Source organism: Seriola dumerili, unplaced genomic scaffold (genome assembly GCF_002260705.1).
Source record: "Seriola dumerili isolate Sdu_G_001 unplaced genomic scaffold, Sdu_1.0 BDQW01000035.1, whole genome shotgun sequence".
Taxonomy (NCBI): domain Eukaryota; kingdom Metazoa; phylum Chordata; class Actinopteri; order Carangiformes; family Carangidae; genus Seriola; species Seriola dumerili.
Window position 1 is genome coordinate 2,015,089 of NW_019174290.1, and position 15,477 is coordinate 2,030,565.

Genomic DNA, 15,477 nt, shown 5'->3' on the forward strand with positions numbered 1-15,477 from the left:
GGTTAGTTCTTGAGTGGTAACGGAACAGTTCAACATGTTGGGAAATAGACTTATTTTTCATGGGAGTTTGAAATATGGAAAACCAAGTTAAATAAGTTCAGTTGTCAGAATATATTTTTTATTTTATTAATTCCTAAATATGTTCAGAATATGAATTATTCAAAGCCCTGTCCTTACCTGTGCTGATAAACTTAAGCTACATTTACTTTAAAAAAAAAAGAAAAAAAAGTCAAAATTCTGTTCTGAATTAATGAAGACATTTTCATATTTATACATATTTAGTTCACCTATTTTAGCCAAGAACGGTTCTGGTTTTTGTTGTGGAAATGAGGACAGGCGATTTTCAGGACGACAGGTCTCACTAAAGCTTCACAACTTGGTAAATTCTTACTTGCAATTAATTATTAAATTATTGATTGACCTTTTCAAGCGAAGGATAATTGCTGATGTAGCCAAGTGAAAAAGACACAGCAGTGCATCACTCTCAACTAATTGATTTGGCTGCTCTACTCATGAACTTTTCAGTGTGATCAGCACTGTGACAGGAAGTAATCACCCGTCAATTTTTGAGATGAGTGATTTTCAAAGGCGCCTATAAATTTGAATGGGTGATGATACCGCCATGGTGGACTGTTGAGAATCATAAAGCTAAAGCTCGTATTAGATCCAAGCACTACACACTGCCCCTGTCTGGCTGTAGGAAGCAGTGCCGCCTGTGGGAGAGCTCATTCCAGGTCACCCACTCTTTGTGGGCGAGAGCGCTAGAGAGGGTGGAGGGTGCAAGAGATGGGAGGGGGGCGGGGACAAAGTAAAAAGACAGACTAGAGAGAGAGAGAGAATATCTATAACTCAGTAAATGCCAGCTATCACACCGTTATGTTCCAGATAGAGAGCCTTGAATAAATTTCTGTTTATTTTGTTGCCATTTATTGACAGAGTGATTCATTTCCTGAGTCTATATAAAGCCATGTACTGTAGCTACAATGCAATGTCTTTGCTATGGCAGAGCCTTGGTCTGAGAAAAAAAATGAAGAGTCAAGATCATTGTATAAAAGACAGAAATTTGTTTTGTAGGCTTGCCTCTGCTCTGAGCTCATCATACAGTAATTAGACTGAACGCAGCCCACCTACTTTCTTTACCAACCAGCTTATTTCCAGTTGCATAGAAGCGTTACAAGTGAATCATACTTTTGTGTTTGCCTGTCAGTCAGAGTGCTGATGACTGTCAGATAAGCCCTGGTGTGCGCTGGTATGAAGATGGCAGTGCATTTTAAAAACTGGACAAACTGCTAGCGGCAACACTGTAAGGTAGCCGGCCGTGTGAGCGTGACTGGTTGATTAGAAAAAAGGACTCGGTATACCTGCTTCAAAATGTAAAAAGCAGAAAATCCACGAAGCTATTCTCAAAAACACATGTAATTTGATAGTAAAAACAAAACCCAAAGTGTGCCATCAGCCATCATCATCTTGTTGTCATGGAAACAATGCATTTTTTACTAAAAAGAATTTTAAGCAAAGTTGACAGTTACAGGCTTTTATGGACAGGCTTTTAGTGAGCTATGCAGCTGATTATCAGAGTGTGCTTTTAACGTTTTCCCGCATTAGCTGCATTAGCAGTGAGCTGGCTACAGCAGTGTGTGATCAGTGGGGCCAGTGTACATCCGTTTCTGAATGAGCGGCTGGCATCCTGTTGCGGGTAGCGTGGCCAGTAATTTATGAATGGGGACTTATGTAGTCCAACACCGATTGCAAAACATAAACTGTATGTATCTGGGTTGCTCCTCTGCCATAACAAAAGTGGTGACACTCTGAAAAAGTCAGTTACCATGGATACAAAAATTGGCCACATCATTTTTTTGTCAGAGGCCTTGTGTAATCGTTTTCTCTTCCCTGTAATTTATTTATCTATTTACTCATTTATTTATTTATTTATCCGTTTGTTTGTGAGCCTGCCTGCTGGTTTTATATGTGGAGTTTCTTTAATTGGACTTCCTTTCCTTTCCTCCAATTCACTCTAGGAATATTGGAGTACTGGGCTTTGACTATTAGCCAAACAACGTTAGTGGAATGAGCTTTTGTCTTCAATAATTATACAGAGTAATAACAAAATCGTTAGCACGCTGTTGACGCACTACTCGGTAATAATGGGTCTCCCTTGTTTTTTTTTTAAGACATTTTATAATCATACAATGGAATGAGCTATTAGCAACAGCCTTTTGAAATTTAAACAGACAGCAGAAATGAAGAGGTAAAGACAGCTGGCTCATTGGGGTGTTTGCTACAAGCCTGATATGAACCTGAGCTGAGTGTCTGCATGTGTGTGTGTGTCCAGTGTCGTCTCTGTAGCACAACATGCCTGGGTAACTTCTGTTCAGTGTGCTGCTGACCCATGAAAGATGCATGATGACTGAGCCCAGCGGTTTTAAATCAGTTATAAAACAGGGACGTATGTTCAGACACTTCCAACAATGTGGCTCCCCACCACTACCCCCACCACCTCCACCACCTACTGCCTAAATACCTACGGCTGTCTACGGACAGGGCAGGGCTGACTCACCCTAGAGTGCATGTGTTGTGCTGCTGTGCACCAAATGAATGCATACTAAATAAGAGAGAGAGAGAGAAATTCTCAAGTCTATGTGCACGCAGAAACCCGAAAAAGGTCATGTCCCAGAAATTACTATAGGGAGGTCTTCAGGCTTGCATAATCTTGAATGAGATTATACGAAAAGAAAAGGGCAGCTTTTAAAAGCTTATTTATGGTGGCCCGGAAGAACGTATGATTTTATTTCCTTGGCAACAGCTTAATGTTTAAATATAGAATAAGACAAGCTCAGCCATACTGTGCTGGGGCTAATTTTTGGTTAAAAATGAAGACCACGTTCATGGCATCACACAGCATCCTCTACAGTTCCCAAGGGGGTGTCCTGGGTCCAGCCTGTCCCAACATGAAGCCTCTAATGGGTAAATAGCAGGAGGAGATGGTGGTGGGTGGGATGGTATGTAAGAAAGGCAGAGCTATTATATTTGGAACCCCAGGAATTTTTTTCTCCAAAGAAAAGTAAACCATCATCCACTCTTCGTGTGGTCTTTCTCCCTCTCTTTTATGTCTGTGTTATGCAATCGTCTGTTTCTTTTATTCCAAGCCTTGGAGGCTCGGGCTCTGACGGAGGAGGACAGAGGACCTCAACAGGTGGAGATTTTTATTCTAGGGATATAGGAGGAGGAGGAGGAGGAGGAGGAGGAGGAGGAGGAGGAGGTGGTGGTGGAGGAGGAGGAGGAGGAGGAGGAGGGTAGTGAAGTGTTCTTTAATAATAAGCCCTCTGGTCTGCTTACAATACACTGTCTTTTTTTTGCCTCAAAGTGTAACTCAGCTTATGACAGCAGTCCTAGTGGAGCCTCGGCCTGACCCCTTGCAGTATCTACACCATCTGTCTGCAATGGGACTCCAAGGCAACACTCAGAGGGAGATGCAGAGAGAGGGATGGGGGGAGAGGGGGGAGTTTTGTCAGCGCTCCCCGAGGACCCCCTGTGCTGCAGTTTTGATCTGCTAATTATGTTTAATTGAGGCTGTGTAATTCACTAGCGTTGTCTCTATTTCCCCTTATCTCTGCCGCGTAGCTTTTAACAAACTCTGGCGCTGACGAGAGAACATGGCACATCATCAGCAATAAACGTTTCGGTGCAGTAATTTTGAAGAGATCTGTATTTTAATTTTGGGGAAGTAGGGTGTCTACATGGGGACCGCTAGAATGGGTTACAGCAGTTCAGCGGATATTGAAGTGTTTTATCTGTGCGCAGTGGATGCTCTGAGGAGCGGAGGCGCGACGCGGCGACTTGTTTGACGCCGAGACAGTCGTCACAGCGCGCGCACACACACACACACACACACACACACACACACACACACACAGAGATATAGAAACACGCGCACACATACACACACACACACACACACACACACACACACACACACACAAATACACACGGAGAGATAGAGAGATGCTTGCACAAACGCACGCACGCGGTTTCGTTTGGCGAGATGGCACCAGGTGATGGCGTAAACGACGAATGATGGTGTGCGCCATACCTCTTTTGCGTCTTCGTTTTTTGGAGAAGACACGCCAGGAAAAGCGACACAGAGAGAGACAGAAAACCCCGACAGGGACAGGCGAGGAAGAGACATATCAGTTTTAACGAGCTGTGAAGTTGGAGTCGCTTCTTTGGAGGAGCATAGACACGGCGAAATTTCCCTAGCGCGCGTCCTTTTAACTCGTCACATGAATATCTTTTTGATATTTTATAATGGGAAGATGAAGTCACCCAAGTCTGCCCCCCTTACCACTAACCCGTTCTCCCCCTCCACCACCATCCTTCTCCCATTCAGGCCCGGTGCCCATATGTTTAATTAACTAGGCTGATGTGTAAGTACCTTCAGCCAGCGAAGCGTGGGCGGGCGGGCTGCGGGGTAAGGAGACTGCCGGAGAACATTTCCTTATTTCTCTCCGCCGGGGCGCTCGGTCGGCTGCCGGAGCATCACCTCTCTGGCGCGGCTCTGAAAGCTACAAAAACAACTCAACCCGTTTAAACTTGTTCCGAATTGTTTAGGTTGGTTTTGGAGTGCGGTGCTCGTTCTGAGAGCGCGTGAGGGAGAAAAGAAAGAGAGAGAGAGGGAGAAGGAGAGAGAGAGAGAGAGAGTGTGTGTGTTGATATATCTGTGTGCGGGTGTTTTGGTGTTATTTGTGACGGAATCCCCCCTTCAGTCTCCAAGAATCCGCGAGCGGCGCAAGGAGGAGGAGGGCAGGAGAGGAGGAGGAGGAGGTGGAGGAGGAGGCGCGCGGACCTGTCCACGAGCCCTCACTGCGGAACGCGCGGGGCTGCCGCTGGAGATTCCAAACCAACGGTTATTTTGGATTCTAGAACCTAACTCTTCCACGCACGTCAACGGCTTTTTTCTCACCTCTTTTTCCCCTCCGTCTCCGCCGTTCAATGGACGGTGTTTGACATCTTTACCGGGAGGAATACTACCCATCTACCGGGGGAAGAGGTGGTGGTGGAGGGGGAGGTCTTCTGAGGCAGACAGGTGGATTTATCCGTGTGGTAGTGTGGTTTTTTGGGGGGTGGTTGGATGGAGGAGAAATTGATGGATTAATCTGACGGAGGAGAGTCGTATGTGACTCCCACTCCTGCCGAGGGCACCCGAATGGAGTAACAGGCTGCAATGTCATCTCCACCTGGCCGCCTGGAGAGATGTGTCACGGGAATGGGGTAAGTTAGCTTAATTAGTATTTATATTAGTATTAGTATGTTTTTTTTTGTTTATCTTAACTCTCTCCTCTCGGGGGATGTTGACGCGGAAATTGAGCAGCAATTGTCGGGGTTCAGTGGTTTACTAATATCTGCCGCACACTCACTCTCCTCTCAAAGTGGAGCAGTGGCGGGGTGGTGGGGAGGCTGGTTTGTGCTCCTCTCTCCGTTCCTTCGTTCGTCCGAGTCCCCGACACACAACCTGCTGCATGCCCTACATAGACGAGCCCGGCACCGGAGAGAGGAGCGTGAGGGGAATATTCGCTAAGGAGCCACAGGCTGTTTTTAACGCTCTCTCTCTCTCTCTCTCTCTCTCTCTCTCTCTCTCTCTCTCTCTCTCTCTCTCTCTCTCTCTCTCTCTCTCTCTCTCTCTCTCTCTCTCTCTCTCTCTCTCTCTCTCTCTCTCTCTCTCTCTCTCTCTCTCTCTCTCTCTCACACACACACAGAAGAGAGAGAGAGAGTACCTACTAATTTATCTCTCTCGCCCTACACCTTTCTACCTTTGAATTCAACTTGTGTTTTCGTCACGCAAGCTTTTCATCCAATAAGCCGGCGTCTCAGCATCTCCTAAAACAGGCACATTAGCGCGCGCGCACACACACACACAGGCACACACAGGCACACACAAAGGCACTTGGAATGAGCTGGTGTTTGATGTGATTCAAACTGTTAAAATGCTAATGAGTCATGAAGAATATAATGATCCTTGGTAATAATGTTTATAGCTCATATATATAGGCACCTGCCTGTAGGCGCGCGTACTTTTAATAGAAGAGTCTAATTCAACAAGTCTGCGCTTTTGAGCCCTGCAAAGCTGTAAGCAGTAATATTTTGTGTCTTCTCCTTTTTCAGATCAAGTTTGAACACTTTTCCTCCGGTTTCATTGACGCTGTGAGAAGGAACCAAAATGCCAGTAAACGGACAGGTCGCGGTGGCTGCCTGCACGGGCCCTCACACCACGGCAGCAAAAGCCAACATTCATCGCACGGACTCCGAAGAAGAAGGCGCAAAACCTCCGCGACCGCAAACCAGCAGCTGCCACGCTTTGTGACACCGAAGGTAAGGACCGCGACTGGTGGTGACGGCGATCAGGGGAGAGCACAGCACAACACACCGTCAGAGCGCCTCAGCCGGAGCGCACAGCGACGCTGAGCGGCGCTGTTGCATCACATTATCCCCAGCTGCTGATGAGAGGCCCTGTAATGAATTCATATCTCAAATTACAGTTTTCAGGCTTTGAATGCAGTCACGTTGTAGAAACACATTTTCTTCCGTTTTCCTCCCGCTTCCCGTGCCAAGTCTGACACACGAAGTGTCTTCTCCTCCTCTCAGGGACATGGAAGCCATCACACACACTCACACACAGATGTTACATGGGGGGGTAACTATAAGAGTCTGACTTATGTGAGTAGGCTACAGGATTCTGACATGACAGAATATATAGCCCTTAATCCCATAATTCTCCACCAGACTAATTATTCCTGGTGGCAAAGGAACGCCCCTCATTTCTAATGCTAAATATTTTGTGTGAATGTGTGTAGCCTACATTCATCATGATCATATCGGGTAAATTATCATTCATGCCATACCAGACTCACTGTGATGTTGGAGAGAACTAGGGAGAGAGACTGATGATGTGCTCAGCAGTAGCCTATTTTCTTGAATAGTGGGATGACACAAAAGGAGATCAACTCTGTAGGGCATAAACGCAATAGAGTGGGGAGCAGTGAGTGTCGAGAGCTGTTGCTATCTTCATTAATATAAATATCTTGTGCAAAGCTGCAATGAATTCTGGGTGTGATGTCATAACACCTTTTAAACCCCAACAGTACTTTATAGTAGGCCTACTTTCCTATTCACTTTTATTTATTTTTTGTTGTTATCACTCCAGAGAGTGTTTTCCTCTTCAGTTGTGCCACACATTTTCATCTCTCCCAGTCTGCTATTAAACAACAACTGAAACAAAGCTAAACAGGAAAAGCACAGAAATGAAAAATTCTCAGTGATGCGATGCATATCATATTCTGAGTCCCATTTTGGCTTCAGCATGACACAGTGTTGAAATTATGTGTCGAGATGCATCTCACCGAGCTGTTCACTGAACTGTCTCTATTGCTGGAAAACCAGGTACTGTAGTTGAGAACTCATTGTGTGGAAGCAGCTTGTCAGTATTGTCAGAAATTAGACTGTGTTGTGTTTCTCTGCAGTTAGAGCTATTTAATCCCGAACATTAAATGTGCCGTTCCCAAAATGTTGTGCTGCTTTTAACATTATGACCCTCTTGAGATTATTTTGATGGCACCTAAGTGAAGTTGGTGATAGTCACACAAACACTAAGTTCTTGTACCTTTGCAGGGAACAGATGTTTAAAAGGTGTCTTTCTTTCCTCTGGCTCTGCTAAAAACTGTTTTCTTGTAGAAACATTTCTTAAAAGTAGGTACTCAGAGAGGTCTCTTGTAGAGAAAGGGCTTCAAAAGGTGAGCACTCTGACTACTCTGTGTCATCGTGGGCTCAGTGTTTTGGTTTTTAATAGTGTGCAAGACAATTTTAGAGCTGGAGCCCAGAATTAGCCCAAAATATCCATATGCCTGCAAGTGGGGGAAGGTTCAGAGAGCAATCATGCATAAGTCTTTTTCCTCTCATTAAAGATACATGGAGAGTTTCTACCTCTGTCGAACTGTTAGTTTTACTGAAGTGATCCAAAAGTATTGCAATTATTATTGTGCATTTACTGTGGCATAGTCTCATAGAACAGCTTATCAGCAAAATAGCTTTACCTTAAAATCTTTGATCCTTTGCTCATAACCCATATATACTGAGCCATAAGACTAGTGCTCTGGTATCTTATATACCCGGTAATTTGTTTTAGTATTAGGCGTGTTGTCTTGTGTGGCTCAGTTAAAGTTATTTCAGTCACATACACTAGAATAAAACCAACCAAGAATCTTCATATCCTCTCCTTTTTCTTTTTTCTCTCTCCTTTTTTCACGAACAAATAGAGGATTTTAGGTAGGAGTACGCGCACAAGATTGCAACCTAGAGCTTATGAAGAATAATTATAAAGATGCTTAAAAAAGAGAAAAGCCAAAGAACCTGTGGGTGGAATATGCACCTTCCTGCCCTGCATTGTAGCTGTATTTGTCCTGAAGGAGGTATTGACATATCCTGTGATAAGAGCTACAGCAAATAATCCCCTTATCTGTAAAGTATTTTTAGTTGGAGCTCACTATCCACTGAAGTTGACAAACTGCATGTTTAAAAAAAAAAAAAAAAAGAAAGAAAAGAAAAAGGGTTTTTGGTGATGGGTTTCTGCCTAGAACATCAAGCCTAACCACGTGCAGCCACCAAGCCCCCGGCATGGCCTTTGGCTGTCATCTGCTGAGTGAGTGCTTTCTCTAAAGTCAATTAAACCTGCTACTGTGCCTGTACTGCGTTGCGTCAGATAATCTTGTCCTGAGTTCAGCCACCACCAAAATTTGGTTTCATTTCCCTCTCAGTGGCCGACAAATTTAACTCCCTGTCTTGCTCACTGTTAGAAGTATGTAAAAAGTGATGCCTTGTCTTCACAGTTTCTGTCTTTGTACATACAATCACAGGTCAAATGCTGCTCACATGAGGCTTGAGAGGATGAAAATGAGTGTTTTCATTTTTCCATTCCTAGCAATTACCAGTGAAAAGAGCTGAGTGACATATGATAATGAGTCATTTGACCCCCACTGATCTTCTGTATATTGATGTGTGATAGTGCAGTCTCATATACAAGTTAATAACCCAAAAGCCTCTTATGAACGTGCACTATTTAATCATTTAATCAAAACACAGTTGGTGGTCTCATTTAATGAGTTAGTCACCCATAGTGATATTAAGTAGGGTTTGACTAATACAGGTTTTTGAACTGGTATTTTTAGAATGAAGTTGATGTTTTGTGATGATGCTCTGCATCTGTAAATCTGACCATTTCATGCCATGAAACACAAGTATTCAGTTATTTTTCAAGATCTAAAGATTGAAAAATCTCTAGTTTAATAAGTGGATGCTCCTTAATCCACAGCAAACCGCCACAGAATTCATGGTAGGTAAAAATTATATCAAAAGATGCTGGTTTTACATTCATAGATTAGATTTGTGTAACTGCATCATAGTAGTACTTACCATTATAGTGTTTAGTGGCTGCAGCTTTATGGTTCTACAGTTTGCACATTGCAGCTATCAGTAACACTTCATTAGTGGTTTGACCTGTACATAGGCTTATGAGTAAATGTTTACAGCTTGTAGTGCACACCTTCAGTGCATCTTTAATGGTTTTAAAATGTTTCCATCTGCTTCAGATTCCAGATAAGTCTTATCCAGTTCCAGCCCACTTTTTCAAAACTTCACTGATAGGATTTTAGTAATCCAGTTGGAATAAATCAGAAAATCGTGTTTTTCAAACCCGACAAATAATAATTCTCATTGCTCAGGCTAGGATTTAGATTTGGAAATCAAATCCTACCTTTAATCAATCTTTAAACTTGTATCTGCGTTTTTCATGGCTCAGAGGGAGATAGATTTGATGCTCAAAATCAGTATAATCTTGATCCTACTTGAGAGGTGGTTTCAGGGTGAGTTTGGAGACATGACAAGCATAATAGAGCTGTAACCAAGAAATTGCTACCTATACATCTTGAGTTTGAATTAATAGCAGAATTTCATGTTTCTCTTTTAATCAATAAATCTGCCGAAACAGTCTCTCATCTCTAATGCCACTGTTGCAGACAGCGGGACCAGCTGGATGGTCGATGAAATGGCTTTTTGAACCTTTATTTTTATGTTTTTATAAATAGCTTTGAATTCATGTTGTTATAAAGTTATTATGCTGTATTATGTTTTTCAATGTGACATATTGCAAAATAATTTTGTTTTGGATTACGCTGGCTATTCACTTATACTTTGAATGTTGCCTTTAAGACTTACTAACTGTAGAGTAGACTCAAATAGCATTTTTATACCATTTTCATTTCTGTCACGCAAATCTTTTTTGGCCAGGCAGAATGCTGTCATTGATGACATTATTTGTTTAAGACAGGGTCAGATAAAGGTTAAACAGATGTTGAGTAATCAGTGAGTTTTATTGAACAGTATTGACAGCTAGTTAGAACTGAAACAAAGTCTATAGGTCTCTGGCTCAGCTCACAGAAGCGTATGATTGACCAAATGTAATATATTCACAGTATAAAGCTGTCTAAATTGAGGAAAGAGCCAACAGAAATATTTGTGTCATAATTTCCCTTATTGGCTTGAAAAGCAGATGTGTTGTGAGGCCTGTATTCATTGTCTACCATCTCGTAAAACACCCGAGGCTCTGCTGCCAACAAATTAAACCAAGACTGCTTGGTTAAGGTCAGGGATCGTGGCAAATTAATGATTCTTAAAGCTGCATTAAATTATTTTTTTTTTGCAACTTGACAGTAGCGAAACAAGCTGTAAACACAACATTAACTTTTATTTTGAGATGTGTCAAAGGATACCTCATGAATGTAAGTCCGATATTCACTCTGTTTTGGTTTACAGAACTCCCGAGTGAAATATCTGTAGCTGTTTAGCTGCTAAATGCTCTACCGTGTTTGTTAGCCGGTCTTTTAACTGTTGTGTAGTGTTGAACAGGTAGCACACATTGGGCTTATTAGAGCTTTTTCACTTAACGCAGCTGCTGGTTGATGCTGGAAATGAGATTGTTGAGAGAGGAGACACTGAACCAAAACAGTAAATTTTCCAGCTGGAAAATCAAAACAACGACAGAAAAAGCTTAAAGCGCTCCATTGAAGCTAATAACACCATTAACAATACACATGGTAATTTGATCCATAATTAATAACATAAAGATTTTGACCAGTGCAGGTATAAAAGGTCTACATACCTTTTTGAAAGAAGAAAATGCAACCTCAGTATTGCAAGTCAGTGGTCATTGTTGAAAAAAGAAGCACACAGATGTGCTCTCCTTTGATGTCAGTGTTCATCTTTCAGTTAAAGGCTTAAGGCTTTCAAGATGGTGGATGTTTCATTTTGGACTGTAACCCCCCACTGAGTCTATTTGAATACTGTGCTTTTGAATTAGCTTGATTAGTATTAAGCACAACATGTGGCTTTTAGAGTGAGAACATTTCCAGCTTCCTAGGAGGCTTAGTTGTTACCTTAAATGATACTTTTTACACTTTGTCAGTCTGAGGGTTTTTCCAAGCCCCAAAAGAGGCTTAGGAGGTGCCTAAGTGCGACCAGCCTGGCCCTGTCAGTTTGGCCAACTTAACACCTAAAACCCATATTCCAATTTTATGCTTTAACAGACACCAGATTTTAGTTCAGAATGATATAACACTGTCCTAGTTAAGACATTCTTGAGCTTTTAAAATCCAATTTGGTTAAGTTTCCCATGGCTATGAGGAACAAATCAGTTACACAAATGTATCAGTATTATTTTATCACTTTTTGTCTGTCCAACAGGGATAATTGTAAGTGGCTGAGGTCTCACTGATTCCATGAAAGATGGTCGCCTCTCTCATAATTTCATGTATATGTTACATTAGCTCAATTTCTTACTAGGATGATTAATACATTTTTACAATGAATTAGACATTGAGGGCTTTCTTTATAACACGTGTACTATTGTGCTGCAGAAACCATATTCTACTGTTTTATTGGCAAAAGAGTGTGTAAAAAGAAGAGTTATTGTAATTCTCTTGATAAGCCAGAAGCTACATTACCAAAAAGAAAATCTGGCACTGTGGGTTCAGTACTAACTGTGCCAATGATGTTAAGTCCATTAGGAATTTCATCAGTCAGCTTCAGAACAAGTAAAATGGCTTCATTATTTTCCCCATATTGTTTTTCTTGTGAAAATAGGAAGTTCCTCAAATTCACATTGAATGGAATGTATCCCATTTAAATATATATAATTCCATCCAATGTGAATTTAAGGAAGTTCTAAAAATTCTGTTTTTGAAAGAGTGTTAATATCAACAGTAACTCAAACAACTGATCAAACTGAATTATGTGTAGGGTGAAGAGTAACAGGTCAAAAACACTTGTTTTGTTTGTGAGCACATGCTTAAAATTGGCTAGCAGACATTTCAGTGAAGTAACTTCATCATCGTCAATCAAGATAATTTTCCTCCTTAAATGTTCAATTGTTAAGTGCTTTGCAAACTTAACCGGCCAACAGCAACTTTTTCATAACAACTTACAATAGCAACTTACAGCAAGTTGTAAAACTTGCTCAGTGCTGCACTCAAAACAAATTTAAAGTGATTTTAAAATTGCTTGACCTTTTTTTTTTTAAAGGAGCTATTTATACGTTTTGCTAATGCTACATAGCCAGCATTAGCACAGCTGTTTACTTACCAGACTAGAAGAAACTTTGTGAGTTCACCATGAAACTTCATTCCTTTACTCACCAAGAGCTGTCTCCATCGGTGGAAAGCAACACCAATGTTAACTCGTGTCTCTATCACGTCTTTTCTTCTAATCAAGTCAGCATGCTAACCAGCTAGACCCAGCTCATCTTGTCACTTTCTCATAGCGACTCACTGTAGCCTCCAATCTGCCCTGAAGATGTAGCGCTGCTCAGAGGGTGTATTATAACCTCTTGTATAATACAGCCAACCACGTTCGGCGGCAGAGAAAAATTGCATATAGAAAAACTGAACACAGCGTCCCAACATGGCACCCCACTGAGAGATACTTACTTCTTTTTGAGCCCATAAAGCATGTGCACCAGAGTCCTTCTCCCACTGAGCTGATTAAGAGTATGTGCGTTAGATCCTCTGGCTAAACTGGCTGATTTCCTTTTGGCTCTCTATATATGAATGACATGAAATAATTTAATGATATGGCTCCTCTAGACTTTCTAAATGCTTTCAGATCAAATGACTGTTCAATTAGCCATTTCAGGGTGTTTGAAATGTTCGGGGAAAAAAAATGTAATCACTATCACTAGAAAAAAAAATGCCTTTTTGGGCCAGAGTGTGTCTTGTTCAATGTCTTTCAGTTTCACGTTGTTTCGATTCTGTGATTTTGTAAATTAGGTAGGTGGAGCAGGCATACTTGTCAAAAAAATACAAGACATGTTTCAGGTCAAGGGAAGTGATGCTGCTGTATAAGTTCTTCCTATTCTTCCTTTGCTGAGGAAGGAGTCATTTGTGGCTTTTTATGCCGAGGCGATGTTTTTCTTAAAAATTAAGATCAAGAACATAAGAATGTGTCCAATCCAATAGCACTCTGACTGTAATGTGCTCCATGTGCATTTGAGCTGTGCAAGATGTCCAGATGTCACTACCAGGTGTATTTGGGGCATTGCTGATCTCTTTGTAAGCACTTTAACCTCTTACAGCTGAATGGCTAATTAGCTGGCTACATATCGAGCTAACCTGACAATGTTAACATGTGCTCTTCTTCCCTTTTTTCGCTGGCTGCTGTGTTCATACTTGTAGACACTGCGGCTGGCAAGCTAAGGTTTGCTGCTGTGGCTCTTTTATGTCAGTGTCATAGCCTGCTGACAGCCTGTCAGTCATAATCACTGCCTTGCCACCGGTGGGAGAGCTATGTTGCTGCTTAATGCAAATGTGGTTTAAAATAAAATGTTTTGATGGGTTAAATGCAGATATGTTCTCCCCCTATAGATACCCATCGGCGAACCTCCAGGTAGATGCACAGAAATGGGCATGTTCGTGAGAAAATTATAAAATATAAATTCCCAATTTTGGGAAGAGTTTGAGTTGTTAGAGCTTATTTTCTCCAAGAAAGGAATGCTATCAAAATGAAGCTGTTTTATCCATTATTGATTTGGTGAAAGTCATCCTTGCTTTTATCTCCTCGCACTTAGACTGCTGTAATTCAGTGTTTTTACTTCAGTGAAAGGTCTCTCTCTGGTCTCCAATTTGTACAAACACAACATATGTGAGACTTCATGAAGCACTGACTCTGCTTTTATTGATTCTGCTCTTGATTTTTCTTTGGGTGTTATTTACCCGTTTGTGGAGCACAGTGTGTAACTGTGGTTTGAAAAGCGCTACATGAAAATGATTAGTACTTTAATTATCGAATTGTAGATCAACCAGTAAATCTGTAGTAATTGCACTTTTTTTTTTTTAATAAAGCCCAGGCCTTGATCTAAATGTTAAACTGTGGTGCTTAAGTAGATTTTTATACTCACATTCCAGTGCACTGATTTGTTTTTTTTTTTTTTTAAGCATATACTGCTTACCTTTGAGATAGACACAGATTTGATAAATAAGTAAACAAAAAACCTAAACCTGAAATATGTACAGCTGGTTTCCTAATCTAAAACACACTTGCAATAAATGCCTCTAAAATCTAACATGATTATCAACAATTATGAAGTAGGACAAATTTGATAACAAAAAAATTAATTGTGTATATGACTGGATACATAAATTGTGGAATATTAAAAACAAATTGACACCAAACCAACAAGGATTGTATCTTGTCCTAAATGCAGGGGTTTTTTAAGGCAGCATCAAAAGAAATAATCTTTTATCTGCCAAGATTCAACATGTAGTGATTTTTACCAGATTTCCACATGAATAGGACATTGACCACGACATGATTTAGTGTGTCAGTGTCTAGCCACTTTTCATTCTTTTTTTTCTACCTGATCTTGTTGAGAGCTCGGCCATGCGGCAAGATGCAGAGGCCAGAAATATTCCCAAAACATCCGCAGATCATCCAAAATATATTACTCCAGGTATAATGCTCCCCTTCCTGGCGACAGGTGCTGTCTCAGACAGATGGGGCATCTGGTGATGTGGGAACATTTGAAGCTTCTGTCTCCTCCTGCCAAGTGCAGTTTTTAACGGCAATGAGCAACACATCAAAAAACATGTGTTGACCAGACACTGGCGCCCAGAGATGAATGACCAAGGATAGATTGCATGTTGGAGGCTTTTGAAAAGCTCCCATGAAATGTATGCCTTGACCACAATCCTAAATTACTTAAGATTTCAGAGTGATATATTATGTAAGATAATATTATGGGGATTTTAAAATCCAAATTTTCTCAAGTGAGTGTTGCCAAATCAATATTCAAGTCTCTCTCCCCACCCCACCCCCCACCCCCCAAAAAACTAAAAACTAAAAGTAAGAAAAAAGGGAAATGGTATGTACATTATGAGTCATATC

General features: G+C 41.3%; 1 protein-coding gene across 1 annotated transcript in view; it reads left to right on the forward strand.

The window, feature by feature from the left end:
• Positions 1–6,335: 6,335 nt before the first annotated feature.
• LOC111216540 (glutamate receptor ionotropic, NMDA 2A-like) overlaps positions 6,336–15,477 on the forward strand; it is an 87,224-nt gene continuing 78,082 nt past the window's right edge. Inside the window, exon 1 of the mRNA XM_022738068.1 lies at positions 6,336–6,366. The gene's annotated coding sequence lies outside the window, so the exon portion shown is untranslated. The remainder of the gene's footprint in view (positions 6,367–15,477) is intronic.